The 7,241-nt window shown below is 41.2% G+C and overlaps 1 long non-coding RNA gene across 1 annotated transcript; it reads left to right on the top strand.

Moving 5' to 3' along the window:
- The first annotated feature begins 6,117 nt into the window (after positions 1 to 6,117).
- On the top strand, positions 6,118 to 6,995 carry LOC147623703 (uncharacterized). Its single transcript, XR_015269279.1, has 2 exons — positions 6,118 to 6,744; positions 6,943 to 6,995. It is a non-coding gene; the product is annotated as an uncharacterized LOC147623703 (long non-coding RNA).
- The last annotated feature ends 246 nt before the right edge of the window (positions 6,996 to 7,241 follow it).

Here is a 7,241-nt window from a genome sequence, read left to right as displayed (position 1 = left end):
GGAACCTCCTTCGTTTTTGTCATTTGTATCACTAGCACTCGTACGCACTTTGCTAGCATATATTCCCTATAGCTTGGCTTGCACTCTCATTGCGATCCTAATGGATCATTATATGGCATATGAGAACTTTCTTACATTCCTAGTAGAGAGGACTGAGTGGGCTGGCTAGCAAGAGTTATTTCACATTTTCTCTTGCACCATTGACTTTGAAGCAACTATCCTCCTCACCAAACATGGCTACAAGGAGACCTTCGAGTACATGGAAACATACCTAAAGCCCTTTTCTGTGATCATCCCTGACATCACGAAATCCCTTGTAATTGGAGTCACGAACAATAGCCAATATGTCCTGCTTCTTAATGCAAGCTCTCAAAAGAATCTGGGTATGTGTTTGTGAATTCCCCATCGATGCATCAATCAAAAAGTTCCTGAAATATAAACATTGAAGAAAAGTGTTAGTTGTAGAACTCTTATTAAAATTATTCGACACTCAATTATTAATAATCACCTTATTGCCATGGTTCACGTTTTCCTAGCACCATCGCCCATTGCAAGCCTATCAATTTCTGATAGCTCTCTTTAGCGTTCCCTTGCACCAACTGGGGTTTTCTTCAAATGATCTAATTTGAGTCTAAGCTTATTTAATTCTTTCTCTTATTCCTTGATTTGTATCTCCTGGTCTTTATTCTTATTCTCTGGATTTTGCACTTGTTCTATTAAATCTTCAATTTGATTGAAGATGCAAATTTGATGTGTATATATTTTGCATGAAAGCCCCGCCCACCACCACAGGCTGTTAGTGGTTTACAATATCCAAGAAGCCCATTTTCCCTATCACCAATGTGATGTATTAAACTAGTCAGATCAGTGAATTGTGCGTTATCTAAGGTTAATGGGTCACGTGGATAGAGCGCACCATCAACCCATAAGTCTACCTGTTTCTTTCCTTGAGCCCTAAGTAAAGAAGTGGATGCATTATCCAATGGTTGTCTTACATAAGCACGCTTCATTGATGCATATTCCTCTTCTACATGAATATGAAGATCTATCTTACATTTTCTTGTGTTAGTAATATCTTCTAAAGGAGGCATGGTTTAGACTAAGGTCAGCAAATGAAAGAAGGATTATAGTAATATGAAAGGATGATTTAAATAAAATGAGATAGTTATTATTAAAAATGACCTTCAAAGGTATTTTTGAGGGTAACATATGATTGAGGGACTCTTTTTTAATTTAAAAATGTTATTTTAAAAAAAACCTAATTTTAAGGTCCCTTATAGCTGCGTTTTTCATATTTGGGGAAGAGAGAGATGTGGGAACACATATAAATGCATGAGATATGATGGGAAAAGGTATGGGACTAAGGTAGTTATTAAATAAACACATATAAATGCATGAGATATGATGGGAAAAGGTATGGGACTAAGGTAGTTATTAACTGAACGTGACCTTGAAAAAGGTATTTTTGGAGGTTACATATGATTGAGGGACCCTTTTTTTATTAAAATTTGTTAAAATTTGAAAATTAAAAAAAAAACCCAAATTTTAGGGTCCCTTTCATCCGAGTTTTTCAAATTTGGGGAAGAGAGAGGTGTGGGATCACATAAAAAATGCAAGTGGTCCAAGGAAGCTCACACATAAAAAATTCAAAAATGAGAATGGACTCTAGAAATAGTGGCAACTTTTTTAAAAAGTAAGTGGACCCTAGAGTAACAATAGGAGAGGATATAGGAGTTACTAGTCTAAAAAGGGACCCAAAAGTAGGGTATTCATTAGCTTGTCCCCTACTATGGAGCCAAGTTTAGCATTATAAACCCAAAAAATTAGCAACTTAAGCTAATCCTTACAGGGCCCTTTTTGTAGTCCATATTTCCCCTGATGAAAAGCTCGCACTTATCGATATGGGTGCTAGCCATAACCTAATATCCATGTGACTTTTGGTGTGCACTATAACAATTGTTGTTGACACATCTACAAAAGTGAGAGTGGAAGGAGTAAATGAATTCAAAACCTCATACATGGGTTCGTTCACTGCTATGTTCCACATTGGAAATAATCCCTTGGAAGTAAAGTTATATATGCATGAAGAAGTGCTTCTCACACTAGGATGGATGGGGCACAATCTATGCCAAATAGACTAGGACTCACAAACTATTACCTTGCAACTAGCCCCACTAGATAGGTAACTACCCTAATAATAATGACACATGAGGAACCTATTTCTTGTCAAAGTTTAACACTAAAAAACCATTCTCCTAGCAAAGAAGTGCCCCAAGCCATCAAACATCCAAAGGTACCCCACACTCCAACCATATGCCGCTTAAAAAGAGGCATATTCTATACTTGACTACTAGGGTAAGTGACCAATATCCATTAAAAGCCTTGCCTAAGTAGGATTAACCTTTGCCATTGAGTATCCCCTTAACACAAGTGGCCTCTACAAAAACTAATGAAACTAACACCAATACTGCTAACATTTCTAATCTTACTAAATCAAGACCGCCGTTGCCATCCATCGAGCATCCATTAGACCCCCGCAACACCAATGTTTCCATGGTAAGGGTGATAAATGCCACTTAGTCATACTCTCTATTCGTCGACAACCTAAATCTCACTAGTAGCAAAACGGGCCTTCTCTTGGATCCACCTATGTGTCTTAGTAATATTATGCACCTCTTGTGTACTAGAGAGAATCTGCTAATCATAATGGGCCCGCTTGGCACTTCACGATACTGCCTCTGCCCTAAGGAATGATATGTGGTGTGGGCCACCAAATTATGGTTTGTCTTCAAGGGCTTGGCTATACCACTTGTGCCTTACTGCTCTACCACGTGCTATGTGGGTGTGTCCATCAGGTTTATCTCTAGAAATTCTAAAAAGGCCTCGTCAGTGGAGTAGTTGTTTCTTGATCTAGCCTTTTCTTCTTGGGCCTAGGAGAGTCTTCAAGGGAGGGAGCTATTAGGGCTTCCTACGAAAGAGGCTTGCTTAGGTGGCCGAACCCTAGTGACTATATGTTTCGGGGAGATGTTCCCATCCTACAACGTAATAAAGGACCCTGGTGAGAGCACCATGAATGCTCCAAACTTGCTGGCTGGGTTCATGCAAATGATATGGAGTTCGTGATGGAAATGGTTGGCCTAGTTCATAGCATGGTGAGGACTCGGATTGGGGTAAGCAAGCCAGCTCAAGAAATATCCTCCCATTTGACCCCATCTTTGTTGAATGGGCCCCAAATGTTGTCTTTGACCATCCCTTGTGTTCCACTCAGTTTTTGGTAAAGCTATGTAACTCGAGATAGATGTAAGGCTTCACGAATAATATCCATAGTTAAGGTTAAGTCAACACTTGTAGAATTGCAGATTGTGCCAGTACTGAGAGCCAAGGTTAAGTCAGCACCACACCTGTAGAATCATAGAGGTGGGTTTCATAAGAGAAAATGAATCTAAAGCAGGTGTGCTAGCTTAAAGAACTTCTAGACCACCGAGTCTGAGTTTACCGAGGTGTTCCATGAGTTCTAGTCTTTTGGCACAACCTGAGAGCACTCCCTATGTGTGATAGGTGAGCTTGTGCTCCATGTTCTTCTCGGACAATATTCTGTTATGGATTATGTGGCCTCTGATTTCTCAGAGTAGTTCCACTCCTAGTGGGGAGAAGTCAGTGGTAGCTACTACTACCTACTGGTACTTCAAGAGCCTAGCTACTTTTGTGGCCTTCCTCTTCTGATGCCCCTGCTCTACAATTGCCATGATGACATTGGAGTAGGTAGAGAGTTGGGAGAGGTAAGAAGATAGGGAGGATTTTGGAGAAAATTGGTAAGAGTTTGGCTAGCTAGAGTGAATAGTGGAAAATGAGAGAAGGGTTACTTGTTTATATAGTTTTTAGCTGGGAACGTATGTACACAGGTGGGTACATACATTCATAGACCATTCTTGGAAATGTGTGTATGTAGAACACCATATGTATGTTTGCAGCTCTGAAGGTGGAAAATGAAAATGTGTGTGCGTAGATGTGAACATGAAAAATGGAAATGTGCATTCACATATGTGCATGCACATATGTGAACGTGCATGTGTAGATATGAGCGTGCACATATGTGAACATGCATGTGTAGATATGAACATGGAAAATGGAAATGTGTGTGTCCAAATGTGAACGTGCATGCATGGATGTGAGCGTACGTGTGTAGATGTGAACGTGTGTGCATATGCATCTTGTACATGATTTTTTTATAAGCCCTTAGTGTATATGTAGGTGTGGTGTTGGGCCATGCCTGATGAAGTGCCTTTATTGATGTGGTTCTAATCACTAGAAATCCATCTTTAGGTAGCACATTTTTTGTCGAGGTTGTCTTGTTTTGACGAGTCAGTTTTAACTGCATTGCGTTAGGTAGCCAAAGTTGTTTTTGACCAGTGTAGTACCCTTGGTCTTCCAACAACTCTTTTTTGACAAACCATGTTTTTGGTTTGGGGTTGGGGTCCGGTGCTTTGCTACGTGGTTTGGTGGTAACAAGAGAGGAAGTCGATGTTAAGAGTTGGTCCAAGCAAAGGGAAGTCAAGGCATGTTCACTGGCCTCGCCTTTAGCAAAATCATCTAAAGAGGAGCCAGATGCTACAGGGTTGTGGGAAGCCTCACTTGGGCCTCCAGTCTACTGATCTTGCTGGAGGTCTTCCCCTGACATGTCCTTTGCTACTATCGACACATCATCGCATCATTGATATCCTTGTCCTTGGCAGTGTCGGTTGTATCTTCTTCCTCTTCCTTCATATAATGAGTGCTAGATTCATGGATCGATAAAATGCACAGGCCTCTTTGTATTCAGGGGATAAACACACTCCGAGCAACCAAAACCAAGTAGGAAACATCTTTGAGCGAGTGCAAAAAAATCAAATAATAGGATTTTTCAATGATAATATTAAAACATGCATTTTCTATGTTAAATTCAAGAAACCAGTAGAGCACACCTTTCTGAACAAACAAACAAAATAGATCCTTATCATTGCAAGTTTTTAAGCATATATGTAGCTAGGACAAAGAAAATACCATTATATAATTTTATGAGATCACATAAAAATAAAAGGTACTATGTAAGGTGTTATCAAACTAGAGAGCTACGATCTTAACAATGCCATAAACTGAATTTTATGAGATCACATAAAAATAAAAGGTACTATGTAAGGTGTTATCAAACTAGAGAGCTACGATCTTAACAATGCCATAAACTGAATTTTGAGCTATGGAATGCTAGAGATGCATGAAATAGACATTACTTCTTAGTTTTTACTTTTGTTAGGGTAGGTGGCTTTACATCTTAGTCGTTTCAAGATACGAGGTTGGTTGAGATCTTTTTGGATCTCTTGAGGTATGTTTGTGCCTCAAGCCTTAGGAATGATAGCAACATTGACCATTTACGAGACAATGGTGTACTTAGCACACCTACAGCTACCAGGGAGTGTGACTCCCTTTGAGCGGCAGCATAGGGTGCAGCACAACATCCGCGAGATGGGGCTGCAGGACTATGCTGACACATGTGGGGGTGGTTGGTACATCCGTGGGTTGAGTGGTGGGGAGAAAAGGCATCTCAGCATCGCCATTGAAACCCTTCCCCCTGCTCTTCCTCGATGAACCCACCAGTGGCCTCGACAGTGTAGCCTCATTTTTTTCTTTGCACTCAAGCTCAAGGAGAGGCTTCCTGCCTTCTTCCACAACCTCAAGGCCAATCAACACCATATATAGCTAAGGTCAAGTACTGATGCTACGATGTTGCAAGCGAACTGATGGTGTGTGATCAAAACAAAGGGACCGAACTAACCTTTACTACCATGATAGTGTAGTAGCCAGCTCGAAAGGATCTTAATATATGCTCGCCTATGTAAAGTAGAACGGGCACGACTAGTAGATACATCCATGCCTGTTCTTTCAAAACTTACTAACTCAAAAAAAAGACTTAATTATTTTGCAAGCTACCATTTAAGACTTGAATTTCTACTTCATAGGACTCTTCCCTTTTTTAAGAAAAAAATATATACATTAAATTAGTCACGTATTTTGTTTTCTCTCTTTGTTTGGGGACCCTTCCCGTGTCATCTCTTTACTTCTTTTTTTTTTTGGAAGATTCGAGAATGGCTTGTCAGCTCCAAGTGCTGCATTTCCCGTCTCATTGTTGCCGGCGGTTCTCACCAGTCTTCGGCGGGCTGAGTCTGAGCGCCTGGCGTCTAGGAGACGGTGAGATGGAAGAGATTTCTCTTCTACTCCGTACCTCAGCTTGCAAGCTCACCGCCCTCAATCTAAGCGCCAATCTCTTCGCAGAAGTGGGGCTGCAAGATGCACTCGTCAATGCTGATCATCGACGCAACTCATGAGCCGCAAGAGCCTCTCTGCTTCAGATGCTGTCACTTTGCGATGTGAGGGACAAAGAGGTGACCAAGGCGATGGCAGAGGTGCTGGAGAGCCTCGAGTGCGGTTTAAAGGCCCTCGGTTTGACGGGGCGAAGCGCAGACTCTGAATGTCTATCACGTTTGTCGCAGGTCTTGAATAGGGATGACGGTGGAACCGTCATCGACTCCGGCACATTTACTGAGCCATGAGGACTGCGGGGGGGGGCTCTTGATCTGATAATTAACCCTAAGTTGTTTTTCTGCATGCTTTATACAGGATGCACCGTTCCCTGCATCTGTTGGAAAATCTAACGTGGAAGGGATCTTACCGCCGCCCTACTACGAGTGGTTTCAGTATCAGTATGAGAGGGTATATATCTCATCACTTAAGCCCTCTCTGCCCATGACAAGAATGAGGCTCTTATAACCACGTTTAACGGTCCCTGTGATCAACTTATTTTCTGCAGGCCATAGTGAATATGCTCTAACCTGATTATATTTAATTCACCTATAAGATCATCTTATGAAATTCTTCACTAATCTGACCAGACGTCTATGCCAATTACAGGGGCGAAGGACTATTTGAAAACTAAAAGTGAAGGTCTCTCGTGTGCCTTTGACTGTCGTTCGGCATGGGGCAAGGCATACATACTGTACCATGGCTAGGTACCCCTCGGAGAATTACTTTGTATAAACAAAATCCCACTTTATTTTTTCTTCTCTGAAGTGGAGTGTTGTTGTCTTGGCTTAGGATGCTTCTTAATGTTCCTATTGATGCATATTGGTGACCTGATGTGTGGAATAGATGGCTAAAATGAGGAGAGGAAAGGTAAGATAAATGCCTTTTGGGGCATCTTGGCATGCTAA

Source organism: Cibotium barometz, chromosome 26 (assembly GCF_041138505.1).
Source record: "Cibotium barometz isolate CiBa-2024 chromosome 26, ASM4113850v1, whole genome shotgun sequence".
Taxonomy (NCBI): domain Eukaryota; kingdom Viridiplantae; phylum Streptophyta; class Polypodiopsida; order Cyatheales; family Cibotiaceae; genus Cibotium; species Cibotium barometz.
The sequence above is the reverse complement of the archived record's forward strand: the minus strand, read 5'-3'. Positions and strand labels throughout refer to the sequence as shown.